General features: G+C 41.1%; 1 protein-coding gene across 6 annotated transcripts in view; it reads right to left on the bottom strand.

Annotated features, from left to right (window-relative positions):
* Positions 1-18446, bottom strand: part of LOC106565257 (plexin-B1) — a 122257-nt gene that overhangs the window by 55007 nt on the left and 48804 nt on the right. For 3 of the 6 annotated variants that reach the window (XM_082959012.1, XM_082959015.1, XM_082959017.1), the window contains one exon: positions 15374-15472. The exons of 2 other annotated variants lie outside the window; for them this stretch is intronic. The gene's annotated coding sequence lies outside the window, so the exon portion shown is untranslated. The remainder of the gene's footprint in view (positions 1-15373; positions 15473-18446) is intronic. One more of the 6 variants, XM_082959014.1, reaches the window with a different exon arrangement.

Raw genomic sequence — 18446 nt, 5'->3', positions numbered from 1 at the left:
GGGACAGATATTGGCGTGACATATGAGAACTTTGATCAAACTACTCCCTCTGTCTGTGTTGTGCTCACAACAGTTAATGTTAAAACTAAGGAGCTCAGATGGTCCTTTCTCTGAAAACTTACTTCTAAAGCAACTCAACAAATGTTACTCTGTAAACTTATGAATTTGAGATCTAGAAATATATATATATATTTTTTAAAGGAGTTATTGTGGGGACACAATCTGAGGAACTAATGTATACCCTGTGAAAGTAACCACTTCTTCTGCTTTACTTCCGTATGACGTCCCCATATCTTTTGAATCATCAAATTCGTGAAAACACGGTCATTTAAGATGCGCTATATACCAAATTAAATGTTTTGATTAATTTACTTCCGCAAGATGCGCTACATTTTTTCCCATTAAATACCATTTAAAAAAAGGCTACTTCCTGGAATACCGACGAGTCACTTGCATAGCATATAGACGCCAACAGCTGCCAGGAAGCTATGAAGTGTAGGCCTAAAACTCATGTGAGTTTAACTACACTCAAATAGAGACAGGTGGATGTCATTGCAATGTATTCAAAAGGATCTACTGTTTTCACACCTTAACAAGCGTGTCGGATGATTCATCTATGATTTAGCTGAGATTTCTCTCTTTTGTGGAAACACACACACACACACACACACACACACCTCTTCTTCCCCAAGTTCTGACATTGTTTGGGTATGAGTTGGTGCATTCCAGGGCTTTAGCTGACCAGCCAGCTGTCGCCATAGAAATTACCAGAGTCTAGGGCTTTTATAACAGTAGAAGTTAAAACACAAGAACTTAGAAAGGCCACTAAGTTCCTGTCTCTCTGAATTCATCTGCACCATATTAGCTGCTGTCACAGTCCTAAAATATGTGATTAGTTCATGTTCATCAAGCAAACATGCATGTGGAGAGATGGTGGAGGTGAGTCTATAACAATTTGCATTATTTAGTGGAATTAAATTGACGCGTATAGGCTAGAGTACATTCGTTACGCATCTTATTTATCACACGCCTACAGCATACCGATACAGAGCCTTTGAGCGGAAACTGTCAGACAGCGCTAGATGCTGCAGCATCTCAAACCACAATTTAAGACAGACATCAGCGCGCCTCACAAACCACTTTACTATGAACTGGAGGCAGTAAAAAAAATATACTTCATTATTTTAAACCTCAACGTTTTAATACATATTATGAGGCATTTCTTAACTTGCTTAAAAGTATCCTACTAGAATCTCCTCCCTTTCTAAATCTCTAACGGATATTTTCATCTCTGTCACATGAAACCGTTCGCATGTGAGGTGCCCTTTTAAAAATGGTGTTTTCCCACTAACTGCTTTATGGAACGAACATTCGCGCGTAGCCTACTGCCTTGTGAGCACTGCTGCGCTTATAATTTGAATAAATAATAGTTAATCAACATGTTAAGCTAAACGTTCTCATCTGTTGCATCAGACTCATTGCTTTTTAATGTTTTTTTTTTATGTAGCCTAGACCTACTGGTTGTATGAATTTGGGATCTATCTTCCCACAACTGTCCCATAGTCTGTTTGGAATAGGCTATTTCCTTCTCGACAAACTGACCAATATAATAGGTAAACTTTTCTACTATGGGGTATAGTAGATTGACAGGCTAGTGGTTTTGCTGTTCGTTACTCGTCTTGCTGGCCGAGGAAAAGTAAAATGTTGACTGTTATTCAAACATCTTCAAAGTGCACAATATAATTGGGAAAGAAGGACACATCGACTTGCATGTTCTGTTAATGTTAATTACCATAATCAAAATGTGATTTCTGTCATCCTGCGCACCGTGGGAAAACGCCCTAATCATGTTACTCACCCAATGCCTATGGGTCCGGACAGATTTCTCAAATGTCTGGTAAATTAAAAATGCCCAGTGCCACATTTTCCGAACTGAAACCCTGGTGTGAGTGTATAATTCCATTATTTAGGGTGGTCACCGCTGGTGGCAGCTGTCCAGAGGGGACAGTCATCCTGCCACAGTACAATAGTAGGGTGGGGAACATTGACAGCAGGGCCAAGACCTCAAAAAGAGATACAGAAATAAAACACTGAGTGCAACCCTGTCATTAGACACTAAGATCCTGGATGTGTCTGAAATGGCACCCTATGACCTATATAGTGCACTACTTTTGAACAGTGACCACACATAGGGTTCTGTTCAAAAGCTGTGCATTAGTATATAGGGATTAGGGTGCAACTTCAGACACACATATACTTCAACCCTTTCATTAGATACTAAGACCCTGTGCTCCTAGACTGCATTTAACTGCTTACAGGTCAGACCAGCTCAAATGCAGTAGGCCTCAATAGTTCAAAAGGCCCCAAAGAGTGATAATGGAACACTTTTGGTCAGATAGGGGAGGGCAGACAGAATGTGGAGGAAGGAACAAAAGCAAATCATTAAAACAGGGATGGAGCTTTTTCATCATGTACTACAAAGTGACCTGGGGGGAAAAAAATGGCTGAAGGGGTATTAACAGAGAGAGAGAGAGGTAAAAGACAGTCAAAGCCACAGAATGAGACACAGAGAAACAGACTATTCAAATGGTCCAGTCATCATGCGGTCATATTACCACATACATAACATGTACAAGTACACTCGATCTACCATCTCACCGGTGTGAAACTTCACTACTGCCAAATGAAAACTGCCAGTGTGCAATACCAATAGGTGGCACTATAACATGTTCACCACAGGAGAGTTTATAGCGTGCCATATAAGGAAGTCTTGGAGGTTCCAGTCTAGTGAATGGTACTGCTTTTGTATGGCAGTTAGGTTGTGTTTGGTATTAGCGCAGTCTATTATGATATTGGCTTGCTTTGTAACAGAGCTCTAACAGGCGGTTGAGAAGTCAAAAGGTCGTACCAGCAATGCCATAGTACAGGTATTCCCAAACGGGGGTCGCGCAATGCCGTTGGGGGTACGCCAAAGTAAAATGTGATTCACATTTAAAAATAATATACATTTGGGTTAGATTATTTTTCTTCTGAGTTGCCTCGTTTCACCGCCAAAAATAAAATTAAACCATCTAGTGTTCAGCGAAATAACAACAATGTCAAATACAGGTAGCCTAGTCAAATAATTAACCTGTTGGGGCTAGGGGGCAGTATTTTCACAGCTGGATAAAAAAACGTACCCAATTTAATCTGGTTACTAATCCTACCCAGTAACTAGAATATGCATATACTTATTATATATGGATAGAAAACACCCTAAAGTTTCTAAAACTGTTTGAATGGTGTCTGTGAGTATAACAGAACTCATTTGGCAGGCAAAACCCTGAGACATTTTCTGACAGGAAGTGGATACCTGATGTGTTGAATTACCTTTAAGCCTATGCCATTGAAACACACAGGGGTTGATTAATATTTTGGCACTTCCTATTGCTTCCACTAGATGTCACCAGCCTTTACAAAGTGTTTTGAGTCTTTTACTGTGATATCTGACCGAACAAGAGCCATGGAACGGTGATGGCCGATTAGACTCTGGCGCGCGAGTTCATGTTGGGTACCCTCGTTCCAATACGTTATAAAAGAGAATGCATTCGTCCACCTTGAATATTATTCATGTTCTGGTTAAAAAAGGCACTAATGATTTATGCTATACAACGTTTGACATGTTTGAACGAACGTAAATATATTTTTTCCCCTCGTTCATGACGAGAAGTCCGGCTGGCTTAGATCATGTGCTAACAACACGGAGCTTTTTGGATATAAATGATTAGCTTTTTTGAACAAAACTACATTCGTTATGGACCTGGGATTCCTGGAAGTGACATCTGATGAAGAGAATCAAAGGTAATGGATTATTTACATAGTATTTTCGATTTTAGATCTCTCCAACATGGCCGTTTGTCTGTATAGCAAAGCATATTTTTCTGGGCGCAGCGCTCAGATTATTGCAAAGTGTGATTTCCCAGTAAGGTTATTTTTAAATCTGGCAAGTTGATTGCGTTCAAGAGATGTAAATCTATAATTCTTTAAATGACAATATAATATTTTACCAATGTTTTATAATTTTAATTATTTAATTTGTGGTGCTGACTTGACTGCCGGTTATTGGAGGGAAACGATTTCCTCAACATCAATGCCATAGTAAAACACTGTTTTTGGATATAAATATGAACTTGATAGAACTAAAAATGCATGCATTGTCTAACATAATGTCCTAGGAGTGTCATCTGATGGAGATTGTCAAAGGTTAGTGCATCATTTTAGCTGGTTTTATGGTTTTGGTGACGCCTGTCTTTGAATTGACAAAACATTACACACAGCTATTGTCAATGTACTCTCCTAACATAATCTAACTTTATGCTTTCGCCGTAAAACCTTTTTGAAATCGGACAACGTGGTTAGATTAAGGAGATGTTTATCTTTCAAAGGGTGTAAGATAGTTGTATGTTTGAAAAATTTGAATTTTGACATTTATTTGGTTTCAAATTTGCCGCTCTTGAAATGCACCTGCTGTTGATAGGGTGCACCACGGGTGGCACGCTAGCGTCCCACATAGCCCCAAGAAGTTAACATCAAATTACATTAACCATTACTCTCTCGCAAGAATTCCACTAACGGTCCGTATGAAGCCAAACGTAGCTGCTGCTCATTCCGTTTTCTCGAAAATTGATAAATGGTTAAAAAAAAAAAAAGTAAGGCCTGCGTCCATAGAGACACATACCAGCTCTATTGGTAGTACTGCTACTACCAGCAGTACTACACCTGCGCCTGTCGACAACACAAGTTGTTCTGCTTCCACGAGCACATCCAATGCTAGCATCAGTAATTCTACATTTGTTGCTAACCCAGCTAGCATGGAAACTGACAGTTGTGAATCTGATGCATCGAGTAGAGCTACTGCCCCCTTACCCGGGAAAGCACCGAACAACAGACAGGGATGTTGGTCCATCGAAGAGCCGCAAATGTGATAACTACATTGATTTGGGGTTCACTTATATTGGGAGTAGTGCCTTTCCTCAGCCACAGTGTGTTATACGTGCAAAAGTACTATCTTCACTCTTGCGCAGACATTTAGAAACAAAACATGGCAATTTGAAAAATAAACCACGGGAGTTTTTTGAGCGAGAATTAAGACGACTTTCGAGTAGCAAGACATGTATAAAAGCAACAGATACCATTTATAAGAAGGGGCTAGAAGCATCTTATATGGTGAGCTACCGAGTGGCTAGGACAGGCAAGCCCCATACTATTGTGGAGGACTTAATTCTTCCTCCTGCCGCGGATATGGTTGAGACAATGCCGGGGAAAAGGCAAAAAAAAAACAACTATACAGACAATGACTTCATCAAACAACACTGTTTCACGACGCATCAGTGACATGGCAGGAGATGTTTTGAAACAATACTGCTTCGCATACAAGCCAGTGAACTCTATGGGTTACAGCTGGATGAGTCAACAGACGTGGCGGGCCTGGCACAGCTCCTGGTATATGTCAGTTACGTTTATGGGGGGGGGGTCAATTAAGGAAGACATCCTTTTCTGCAAACCAGGACAACAGGAGAGGATATTTTTAAAGTACTGGACAGCTTTGTGACATTAAATGGACTTTGGTGGTCAAGTTGTGTTGGTATCTGTACTGATGGTGCAAAAGCCATGACAAGGAGACATAGTGGAGTGGTAACGTGCGTGCAAGCAGTTGCTCCCGACGCCACTTGGGTACACTGCAGCATCCACTGAGAGGCTCTTGCTGCCAAGGGAATACCTGACAGCTTGAAAGATGTTTTGGACACTACAGTGAAAATGGTTAACTTTGTTAAAGAAAGGCCCATGAACTCTCGTGTATTTTCTGCACTATGCAATGATATGGGCAGCGACCATGTAACACTTTTAAAATAGAGTTTTTTCAAAATTGAGAGACGAGCTTAAAGTTTTCTTCACTCACCATTATTTTCACTTGTCTGACCGCTATCATGGCCTATCTGGGTGATGTTTTTTCTCGTCTGAATGATTTGAATCTAGGATTACAGGGACTCCCCGCAACTATATTCAATGTGAAATTGAATATTCAAATTGAGGATATGATTAAGAAGTTGGAGCTCCTCTCTGTCTGCATTAACAAGGACAGCACACAGGTCTTTCCATCATTGTATGATTTTTTTTGTGCAAATGAACAAGCTTACAGACAATGTCAAATGTGATATAGTGAAGCACCTGAGTAAGTTTGGTGCACAATTACGCGGGTACTTTCCCGAAACAGATTACACAAACTGGATTCGTTATCCCTTTGATGCCATGCCTCCAGTCTACTTACGGATATCTGTACAAGAGAACCTCATCAAAATTGCAACAAGTGGTTCTGTGAAAATGTAATTTAAATTAGAAGCCACTGCCAGATTTCTGGATTGGGCTACGCTCAGAGTATCCTGCCTTGGCAAATCGTGCTGTTAAGACACTGATGCCCTTTGCAACCACGTACCTATGTGAGAGTGGATACTCAGCCCTCACTAGCATGAAAACTAAATACAGGCACAGACTGTGTGGGAAATGATTTAAGACGGAGACTCTCTCCAATACAACCCAACATTGCAGAGTTATGTGCATCCTTCCAAGCACACCCTTCTCATTAACCTGTGCTGAGTTATTCACAATTTTCAATTAACAAATAAGGTTTTAAATGTAAGATGGTTAAATAAAGAGCAAAATTATTGATTATTATCATAATATTATTATTTGTGCCCTGGTCCTATAAAAGCTCTTTGTCACTTCCCCAAGAGCCGGATTGTGACAAAAATTCACAATCATTCTTATGTTTAATAAATGTATTGTATAGTGTGTGTGGCAGGCTTACAATGATAGCAAAGAACAACATGTGAGAGTGCGCTGACCCTGCTGCTAGAGGGGGTACACAGCTGGAGGTTGAATGTTTGAAGGGGCACATGACTATAAAAAGTTTGGGAACCACTGCCATAGTAGAATGGACATTTGCTTAGCAATTTTACTCATCTAAAATATTACTGTAGGTCTGCTTCATTCAATTTTATAGGTAGAAATGGTGATTGAAGCAGACCTACAATAATACAATTTTTTAAATATTTTCTTTTAAAATACATGCTTTTTAGCTTTTTAACTATTTATTTCATATTCCTACTCTTCAAGGTCTCTACTAACAGGAATGGTGCAATTTTAATCCCTCACCAACTTAATTCCTGCCTTTTATCCCATATCTTTGGTCACCGATTTTGAGTTTTCTTTAAAGCCCACTGAGTGGGCAAAGTTAGTGCCACAACACTTTTTTGCAGCAACCCTAAAGGATACATATTATGCTAATTAATGCAGGATGGCTGGGGGAGTTGACCGATAAAGCTCATGTGAAGATTTTTTTTCATATCCACTTCTAAATCCATTGTCAAAATATGCTCTACCAGCCAGTTGTGAATAGGGTTAAAGGGTTATTGGACAAGTTCAAGTAATCCCTTACCGTTTCAGTCGGTTTTCTTCCTTTTGGTGTCTAATGAACATGACTCAGGTCTGCGTGTGAGAGGCTAGGTGGGTTGATATACCACTACTGGAACAATACATAAAACATGTTGGCCATCTTTTGCTCTGGCAAGTAGCTTGTGGACGGACACACTGTACCAGTTTGCTGGTGATTACTATGAGTAGCCTACCACTCCCCAACAGGAGTAGGGGGGGGGGGGTGTACCACTGTGTCAGCAGTACACATGCACGCACACACACAGTTCGCAGGACGTGCTTGGACCAGGCAGGGGAATTTCCACAGTAACACACACACACCTGAGCTAGACAGCCTTTGTAAACATCTCACCAATAGGCCTGTTCTGCAGAGGGCACACAATCATCAGTACAAGAGATCACTCGTCAGACACCTCAACAGATTACCCATTGATAAATTCCTGTTTATGGCCTATACAGTAATACCATATCAACTCATGTGTCTCAGAGTGTGGTGAGTTACAGTAAGGTGATTTCTAGTCCCAACATGCAGAGGCATTATGACACACAGATCCAGGACAAAGTCTACTGGGTAGGACTATTGTATTCTTCCAGGATGAACAGAGTGAAAGAATCCCAAAAATACAGTGTGTGTGTTTATTCATATGTTTGTGTTTTCATGGAGCAAATGCTTTCGGAGTGAAATTACAGCTTGGGTTTTTACATGCCGATTATGGGAGGGAGAAATATGTGCACATTCTCGGAAAGAATGTGCTACCGTCGCTGACATGGGGGGAGAAGCTGGAAAAAGTTAGTACATTTTTTTTCTCTGGTCATTTTCATCACAACAGAACATACCAGCCACTGTAGCAATATGACCAACTACGGAAGAGACCAAGTACCAGCTATAAGTGGAGGCTAACGTTTAGCAGTTAGCGGCTAATGCGTCATGCTAACATTAGTTTGGCCCTAAATGCAGGGTATTCTAATAATTTTTCAGGAATATAGCGACAACACCAACCACAGCTTGGCTTGAAATGGTATTCTTTACATCAACAAAAGGGGAAAAAATTATTGCCATTACGCTTACTAGTCCTATGGAGCTTATGTACAGTACACATAGTAAAATAGCAATCAACCAATGGCTATGAACGTGTGACTTTTTAAACCAGAAATATCTACTTGAATATGGAAATGAAAATATGAAGACAAATCCTAACTTGATGCACGCTGATAACTTTTCACACAAACACAACAAGCATTATTTAGCATTCCACCATCTCCCTGTGCATTTAAACATATTTATTCATGAATGTGTAGAGTCCTTGAATAAATTAAATCGAAGCCTGATAGTTATTTTGAGATTCACGGGGAGATACTCTTTGATGATGGTTGAAAGGCTTTGTGGGGCGGTGTGATGAGAGAGAGCTCTTTGTGAGACCGCCTGTTGTCCACGCACACACCGCTTGAAAGGCCTCCTGTAGGCCTACTCCATTCAACTGAACCCACTGCACACACAAGATTGATGCGCATCCATCCATCCATCCATCTATCCATCTATCTATAACACAGATCGCACAAACTGTACCAAACCAGGTAACTTAACACCCATGGATGCACACACAAACACCAACCGACCCATCACACACACACACAACCCATCGCAGATCGCACACACTCCTCTCCAGTCTTGGCATTAATGCTGGCTCAGGGTTTTTTCCGAGGGTTGCGTTTCATCTAGGTCCTTGACTACTAACTTGGATTGATCGGAGATCTTCATCATGTCAAAGTACTGTGTGTTTGATGCAGTAAGTAAATGACGGAGCAAAGCTCTCAGAACTCTGTATACATACAGTATGCATGAATCAACCCCTATGAGAATGGACCTCAGCAGACAAGGAGCACACACACACACACACACACACACATTCCTTCCTTTGATGGCTTATTAACCAACTGGGACACTATGGAGGAAGGGAGGTATGCATTGCTCTCCTGCCCCTATTCATCAAACGTCTCAGAGTAGTGCTGATCCAAGATCAGTTTAGCCTTTCCGATCATATTTAATAAGAGGGGAGACCTCATCCCAGACCAGCACTACAAGGGGTGTAAAGGTGTACGTTTAAGAGTAGGCTATATAAAAATATCAATCATCATACTGAAAACAGGAGAGTGAGTGAGAGAAACCTGGGTGAGAGTATGAGTACTGCTAAGTGGGTGTGTGAGTGAGCGAGAGAGGAAGAGTGAGAGCACCAGACAGACAGGGAGAGCGCCAGAGCACCAGGCCAGCTGCGGAGTGTGGGATGGGGACTGGGAAATGGAGTGAATGAGGGACAGCCCTGGAAAGAAACACAAATACTTTTCCTTCTCTCTCCAGCAGCAGCACGGGGCAGGCAACAGCTCTGCCTCTGACACAGCAGGAAAAACAAGCAGTTATTTATAACGTCTGGGAAAGGGGACAACAACAAGCCAGAGGAGGACAAGAATGGCCAGAGGAGTGACTCACGAGAGGGGCTGAGAAAAGAGACTGAAAAATCTGATTAATAAAGAGAGAGAGCCAAGTAATTCAATTTCTAATATCTCAGTTAACAAAATACTATAGTGCCCGATTCACACTGGCTGGCCTGGTTATACATCCACTATAGCTACTGGAAGCGTGCTGGAGAGGACAATGTGAAAAGAAAATAGCCGAGCCAGCACAGCGTGGTTAAGGTCTATAATTTTGTTGAAATGTAATAGGTTTTGAAGAGCTTCTGAAGAGATTTTACTAGCTCCTCTTAGTCGCCACAGTTGATCTATAACAATCAGTCTGCGAAGTCAGTGACGGTTTAACAGGTGAGGTTAGGTATTTCCAGACTGTAGCATTACAGTCAGAGACCACCAAAGACCACTAGGGGGCACACACACACACACACACACACACACACAATAATATGCATGATCCAGCCCTTAAGGCAAACATTACACACTCTGTTATGCCACACCAAAGAACATACAGTCCAAGGTGATGAATTACAGGCACACACACACACTAAGTCAAACTGTGGATCAACACACCAACACAAGTCCCAGATGCTCTCCCCCTCTCATGACTCAGAAGACCAGGAAATGAAACATGGAACAGACAGAATAACAAACTGACAGTGAAGGAGCAAAAGAAAGCACGGGCCAGAGATATTACAGTACACAATATGTTAGAGGGCACCACTAACTAAAGAGCTGCTGGGTTAACATTTACTCCCCTACGCTTTCATGCTTAAGCCAAAGTGGTGTCCATATTTAGCACGTTAGCATTCAAAGGTAGGGGTGGGCAGTATACCGTATACCAGGGTATTTCAAAATAACCTCGGTATGATTTTCCAATACCGTAAACACAGTTTAAGAAATTTGAATATTTATACTATTTAAATAAATACCTGCAGTCAACTTGTGCACTAGGTAATAGATAACGGATCGAAAGTTTACCACTACTAGTTTCCGAAAACAGCTGTTTTGTGTGTGCTGCAAACTGCGTTTTGAGATACTTGCAGCGCTTTATGAGCTGGGTTGTCTGTCTTAGTAGTAAATGTTTGACTGCGCTCGTCAGCATTACCATCCTTACCATCCTTAATTGGGATTCTTTAGTATTTTGTTGGCATTCTGGTAAGTGTAGATTTTGGGGGCTTTTTTCCCACCATAAAAATACAATTAAAAAAAAAAAGTGACCCTTATGTGCTATAGGGGTAAAATTGTATATCGCGGGAAGGCACGGTAATCTGGATACCGCCCAATCCTATCAAAAGGCTACCATTAGCATTAGCGATTATTCAGTCTATTCATTGTCTTTTTTCACGCCAGTAATACCAAATGTGACGTTGGCGCATTCCACTTCATAACAATTGGCTACAAAGCGTGATTAGGGGAATTAGTTTACTGAGGGTCCTTCAACCCATTTTCATGTGACTCAAATATACTTTGACACGCTTGGATTTGCTTGGAACAAGGCGGGCTGTAAAGGAGCTATGCTAAAGGATTACATGCACACACAGACAGAGAAGCAGTTCTGAACCACTGAACAACTGGTCCATACATTTTCGACCAACCGTGGACCAACCCACCCCCCTTTGGAAAAACCAATGGACTAATCCTCTTTTCAGGGTTGTGTTGTACAGAAGTCTTTTCATAATCAAATCAAAAGTTTATTGGTCACGTACAAAGTTGTGCAGATGTTAACGCAGGTGCAGCGTTAATGCTTACGTTTCTAGCTACAACGGTGCAGCAATATAATAACAATACGCACAATCCACTTTTTTGGAAGAACAAGAAATTTAAACATATCGGAAAGAGCAATATCAGAACGAACAAAGGTCAAGAGTCCGGAATATAAATATATAGTGCCTTCAGAAAATACTCATACCCCTTGACTTAATCCACATTTTGTTGTGTTACAGCCTGAATTCAAAATTGATTCAATTTTTTTTTTTTTATCTCACCCATCTACACACACACAACACCCCATAATGACGACGTGAAAACATGTTTAGACATTTTTGCTAGATTTACTGAAAATGAAATTACAGAAATGTCTAATTTAACACCCACGGACGGACGCACACACCAACCAACCCAGCACACATACAGTGTACAACAATAGTGTTTAACAGGATGTTTGAATGACTACCTCGTCTCTCTACCCCACACATAAAGATAATTGTAAAGGTCCCTTAGTCGAGCAGTGAATTTCAAACACAGATTCAACCACAAAAACCAGGGAAGTTTTCCAATGCCTCTCAAAGAAGGGCATCTATTGGAAGATGGGTAAACATTTTAAATTCTACATTGAATATCCCTTTGAGCATGGTGAAGTTATTACTTAAACTTTGGATGGTGTATCAATATACCCAGTCACTACAAAGATACAGGCGTCCTTCCTAACTCAGTTGCTGGAGAGGAAAGAAACCCCTCAGCGATTTCACCATGAGACCAATGGTCACTTTAAAACAGAGTTTAATGGCTGTGATAGGAGAAAACTGAGGATGGATCAAGAACTTTGTAGTTACTCCACAATACTAGCCTAATTGGCAGAGTGAAAAGAAGGAAGCTTGTATAGAAAAAAAATACTCCAAAACATGCATCCTGTTTGCAACAAGGCACTAAAGTAATACTGCAAAAAATGTGGCAAAGCAATTAACGTTTAGGCCTGAATACAAAGTGTTATGTTACGTTTGGGGTAAATCGAATATGAAAGCTGAAGAACATACACACATCCAGGTACTTTTTGCTGGTGCTGGAGTTGTAGGTGAATTCATGGCAAATAAAAATGCTGCACATTGCTGCTCATGCTCACATGTGATTTTGTTTCGACCCTTAGGTCTTCATCAGGCATGGATGCGTTGTTATAATTTCCAAATCCAATACAACACATTGAGTATCACTCTCCATATTGTCAAGCATAGTAGTGGCTGCATCATGTTATGGGTATGCTTGGAACTGGGGAGTTTTCCCAGGATAAAAGAGAAACGGAATGAAGCTAAGGACAGGCAAAATCCTAGGAGGGAAGACCTGGTTCAGTCTGCTTTCCACCAGACACTGGGAGATGAATTCACCTTTAAGCAGGACAATAAAACACAAGGGAAAATCTACACTGGAGTTGCTTACCATGAAGACAGTGAATGTTCCTGAGTAGCCAAGTTACAGCTGACTTAAATCTGCATGAAAATCTATGGCATGACCTGAAAATGGTAGCCTAGCAGTGATCAACAACCAATTTCACAGAGCTTGAAGAATTTTGAAAAGAATAAATGGGCAAATGTTGCACAATCCAGGTGTAGAAATCTCTTAGAAACTTACCCAGAAAGAGTCACAGCTGTAATCGCTGTCAAATTCGAACATTTATTGACTCGGGGGGTTGAATACTCATCTAAATCAAGAAATGTGTTTTATTTTTCAAAAATGTTTTAAACATGTTATAATTTTTCTTACACTTTGACATTTCCGAGTATTTTAATCCCACTTTGTAACCACAAAATGTGGAAAAAGTCAAGGTGTGTGAATACTTTCTGAAGGCATTGTACATATGTATTTATATTCCAGACTCTGACATTGCTCGTTCTGATATTTCTTAATTCCTTTATTTTTTATTTTTGGTATTCATGTGTATTGTTTTGTACTGTTAGGTATTACTGCACTGTTGGAGCTAGAAACATAAGCATTTTGCTGCACCTGCGATAACCTCTGCAAATTCTGTGTACTCAACCAATAAAATGTGATTTGATGAGCACATTTTTACTCCTGAAGTTAAGAGAATACTTGACTCAAGATAATTCAGCTTTTCATTTTTTATTAATTTGTAGTAAAAACTAAATAACAATAATTCCACTTTGACATTATGGGGTATTGTGTGTAGGCCAGTGTCAATTACTTTTTGCCCCTTTTTCTCCCGAATTTTGTGATTTCCAATTGGTAGTTACAGTCTTGTCCCATCGCTATAACTCCATTACGGACTCGGGAGAGGCGAAGGTTGCGAGCCATGCGTCCTCCAAAACACAACCCTGCCAAGCCGCACTGCATCTTGACACACGGCTCGCATAACCCGGAAGCCAGCCGCACCAGTGTGTCGGTGGAAACACCGTACAACTGGCGACCGTGTCAGCGTGCATGCGCCCGGCCCGCCACAGGAGTCGCAAGAGCGCGATGGGACAAGGACATCCTGGCCGGCCAAACCCTCCCCTAACCCGGACGTTGCTGGGCCAATTGTGCGCCGCTTCATGGGTCTCCCAGTCACGGCCAGCTGCGACACAGCCCAGAATTAAACCCGGGTCTGTAGTGACGCCTCAAGCACTGCAATACAGTGCCTTAGACCACTGCACCATTCGGGAGGCCCCACAAAATCTAAATTTAATCAATTTTAAATTCAGGCTGTACCACATTTGAAAAAAGTCAAGGGGTGTGAATACTTTCTGAAGGCACTGTGTGTGTGTGTGTGTGTGTGTGTGTGTGTGTGTGTGTGTGTGTGTGTGTGTGTGTGTGTGTGTGTGTATGTATATGTATATATACACATACACACAAATGGTGTGTACAGACAGTATATGAATGGAAAATGTGTGTTCAACAGTAGTTATATAAATGACTAGAACACAGTATAAACATATAAAGTGGGTAAAACAGTATGTAACATGATTAAAGTGACAAAATTCCTGCAATTCTTCATTTTGCCATGTAATAAGCATTTCGCAGCACCTGCTATAACATCTGTTAAACTGTGTACGCGACCAATAAACTTTGATTTGATTTTGATATAGCGAGAGAGAGTGACCGCTGTCTAGGCCCCCCACACTGAATGATGCGTGTGTAAAACACACCTGTTAACAAAAAGCCCCTTTGTGTTGTTGTGCCCAAACGTCACTTTTCCATAACGTAAACATAAATCACAGGGTGTGGGGTGCTTACTGTGCCCAGCGAGCAGCAGTGCATAAACTCCCAGGGGTGAAAATGATGCCGTAAAATAGTAGGGGGCCAGAGCCACTGTAGCAGCAGAAACAGTGGTTACTACCTGCCGTAGGCTGTTGAGAGATGAGGACTGGGTCGTATTCATTAGGGCACACTGTTGCACAACAGACAATGAAATGAGCGTTTCTTATTGGAAAAGTTGAGGTAGTCCCTCCCTGCTTCAGTCCGTTTTCTTTCGTTTGGTGCCTAATCAATACAACCCAGGGAAAAGACAAGGGATGCATCTAGATGGTCTACAATGGCTTCCTATCCTCGACTTCTTCACCTCCCATGGACTGAGATAATGTTTTGAAAAAGGTATCCGACCATAACATATAAATAAACACAAACAAAGTGAAGAGGTAATATTGTGTGTGTGGGGGTCATCTTTTTTCTCCAATGAAATCCAATCAGATAACACAGGATTGTACAGCGATATACAATAAAGGATGCCTACCGGGATATAGTGTTCACCTGTTCAGCTCTTTCACATCAGTGCAGATGAAGGAAAAGAGGCGAGGAGATGAAGCCACTTTAAAACTATTGAGATGCAGCCCTGTAGAGAAAAAGAAAAGTGTTTACTGTAGCTCAAGTTTGTCTTTATTAAGACAGGCCGCTGAAACAAGATGGCCGATAAAGAGAGCAAAGAAACTGGTCACTTGCAAAATACTTAATCTCAAATTCAGTATGAGATTATTGATTTTTATTGTTTAAAAAGTAACCTTTATTTAACTAGGCAAGTCCATTAAGAACAAATTCTTATTTACAATGACGACCTACACTGATAGTCAGTGTGATATTGAAATAGACAGAAATAACACTAGGGGCTCTGTTTTAACAAACCTAAAGCAATGGTAAATCTTAGAGCTATAGATTCAGAGGTGTGTCAAATTTTTTTGCTATTTTCATAACCGGAATTATGGGCGCAGTAGCTAGCAGTGGAGCAAAAGCGCTAGGTTTTGAATAAACACGTTTTAGGTGTGTCGAGGCTTGATCCCTCACTGGCCAATCAGAATGTGCTCCATAGCGTAATACACTGAGTGCACAAAACATTAGGAATACCTTCCTAATTTTGAGTTGCACCCCCTTTTGCAGTTAGAACAGCCTCGATTCACTGGGGCATGGACTCTACAAGGTGCTGACAATATTCCACAGGGATGCTGGTGGACTATTCTTGATACAGTTGAGCGTGAAAAACCCAGCGGCGTTGCAGTTTTTGACACACGCAAACCGGTGTGCCTCGCACCTACGACCATACCCCGTTCAAAGCCACAAATCTTTTGTCTTGCCCATTCACCCTCTGAATGGCACACATTCCCAATCCATGTCTCAATTGCCTCAAGGCTTAAAAATCCTTCTTTAACTTGTCTCCTCCCCTTCATCTACACTGATTGAAGTGGATTCAACAAGTGACATCAATAAGGGATCATAGCTTTCACCTGGATTCACCTGGTCAGTCTATGTCATGGAAAGAGCAGGTGTTCCAAATGTTTGGTACACTCAGTGTATGTGGTTGCTTTAAGTTGTGTTGACAGTCTTATGTACTGTGTCGTCAACTCCAATTTAAATGTTAGTCCGTTATAGCCTAGTTTGTTGAATAGCCTAAGAAACAAAATAATAAAACGTATGTAGGCCTTGCCCATCTTTTGGTAAATATGTTGAACATGTTTGTAGTTCTCATTGTAAGAAGCCTAAATGCATGGTTTCAATATGGAAATGTATTGTTAAACATAGCATTCACACTGATATAGGGGCTAGGCCTACTGTAAATTGCATTATGTCTCTGAACCACGAACATGCCAAACGTTGTCAATAAGCAAGATTAAATTCACAAAAAAGTGGGCCTTAAAAAGAGAGTGAATAATTGTAATCAATTCCAGCCCGCAAATAGATCAAAGTCAAACAAATCAAATTTACATGAAGACATTTAGAAAATAAATGTGGTAGTTGTGTACCAGTTATATGACTGGACAAAGACAACCACCAAAACAACAATATCCATGAAGAATCCCTCAAATCTCTTCAGTATAAACCAATGCATCTACTCACTAGGTTACAGAACTGTGTGTGTTTCTCTCCAGCGTACATACAGGGCACATGGGGATAAATGTTGACCTTAACACATTCCCATTTATTCCCCCAAAGGACTCTTCGCCTGGGTCTGCGAAATGCCACGGATTCCTGGAGCTTTGGATCACTAGCCTGGGGCTCTCTGGAGCTCTCTCCCTGGCTGGATGGTGCACCGGTCTCTCTAAAGGCTTCCGCATGTTTCGGTTCAGCTGGCGCCTAGCCAAACTCGGCTAGGCGAACCAAACGAGTGTGCTCGCATACCTCCCACCTTCGCTTGAAAAAAAAAGCAGCAATAGTAGCCAGAATTAATCTAAGGTAAGTCAATAAATCTGTCAATCATTTGGATTTTTATTTTTTATTTTTTTTAACAGAGGAGATCTTAGTTGCGCAATTTTACTAACTAGGATGTTTGGTGCAGTATTTCTCAAGTGAAAACATATGCATGAAACAAGGCATCTATCGTTGAATGACAAACGACTTCATTGAGGAATCCTTACTGTTGATCAATCACCAACGAAGAGGCATGGACGTAGGGTTCCGAACTTTAGCTTGACTCGAGAAAAAAAAAAAATGTGCGCACGAACAGCTGGTGTTGCCATAAGATATGGACAAACCGTTCCGAACTGTTTTGGATGGGGAGCATGCGAGCACCTTAACCCAAGATCAGTGCACCCTGTCTTGGTAGAGGTCGTTCATTCACAGCCTCTCGTGTGTGTGTGTGTGTGAGAGAGTCAGAGAGGGGATTAGCCCTGGCTAGGCCCCCTGTGGTTGTGGTACTAATGGAGCACTGGCCACTGATTGGGCTGGAAACACAGATAAGGGTCAGACTGAGGGGTCAGGGACCAGGTGACAGAACAATAGGAAAATCCCCTTTCTTTTCTCTCTCTCTTTTCCCTTGTTCATTGGATTCCAAGATGGCACCGCAGAGACAATGGCTGAGGGTGCTGAAGAGAGGTGATTATGTTCCTCATATTACTAGGCACAACACACACCTTTCTCATATTTTGTTCCCACACACCACATACACACATACACCTCTCATACACTGAACACAAACATACACTCCCTTTACAAATATACAAACACATAACTGTAAACCACTCACAGCTGTACAAAGACATGATAAACTCTACTTCATAAAGCAACCAATATTACAGGACTGGAGCTAGGTATATATCCAGCCAAACATAACTGTGACAGAAGAATGAAGGGATGATTGGTGAGGATAAATAAAAGGAGACGATAAGAGTTCCAAGTACATTCCTGTGGTGAGCTAGCTTACATAACCATATTTACATTATATATATATATATCATATTCACACGCCAATACGTCTGTCTGTCATAACACATTTGTATTGGGTTCTCTCCTTGACTGTTTCACAACACCGAGGCGAGATTGAGCTAATAAATCGTTGAAGGACGTGACTTTAGAATGGTTATTAGGTTGGTCTGGAGGAG

Source organism: Salmo salar, chromosome 12 (assembly GCF_965601325.2).
Source record: "Salmo salar chromosome 12, fSalSal1, whole genome shotgun sequence".
Classification (NCBI taxonomy): domain Eukaryota; kingdom Metazoa; phylum Chordata; class Actinopteri; order Salmoniformes; family Salmonidae; genus Salmo; species Salmo salar.
The sequence above is the reverse complement of the archived record's forward strand: the minus strand, read 5'-3'. Positions and strand labels throughout refer to the sequence as shown.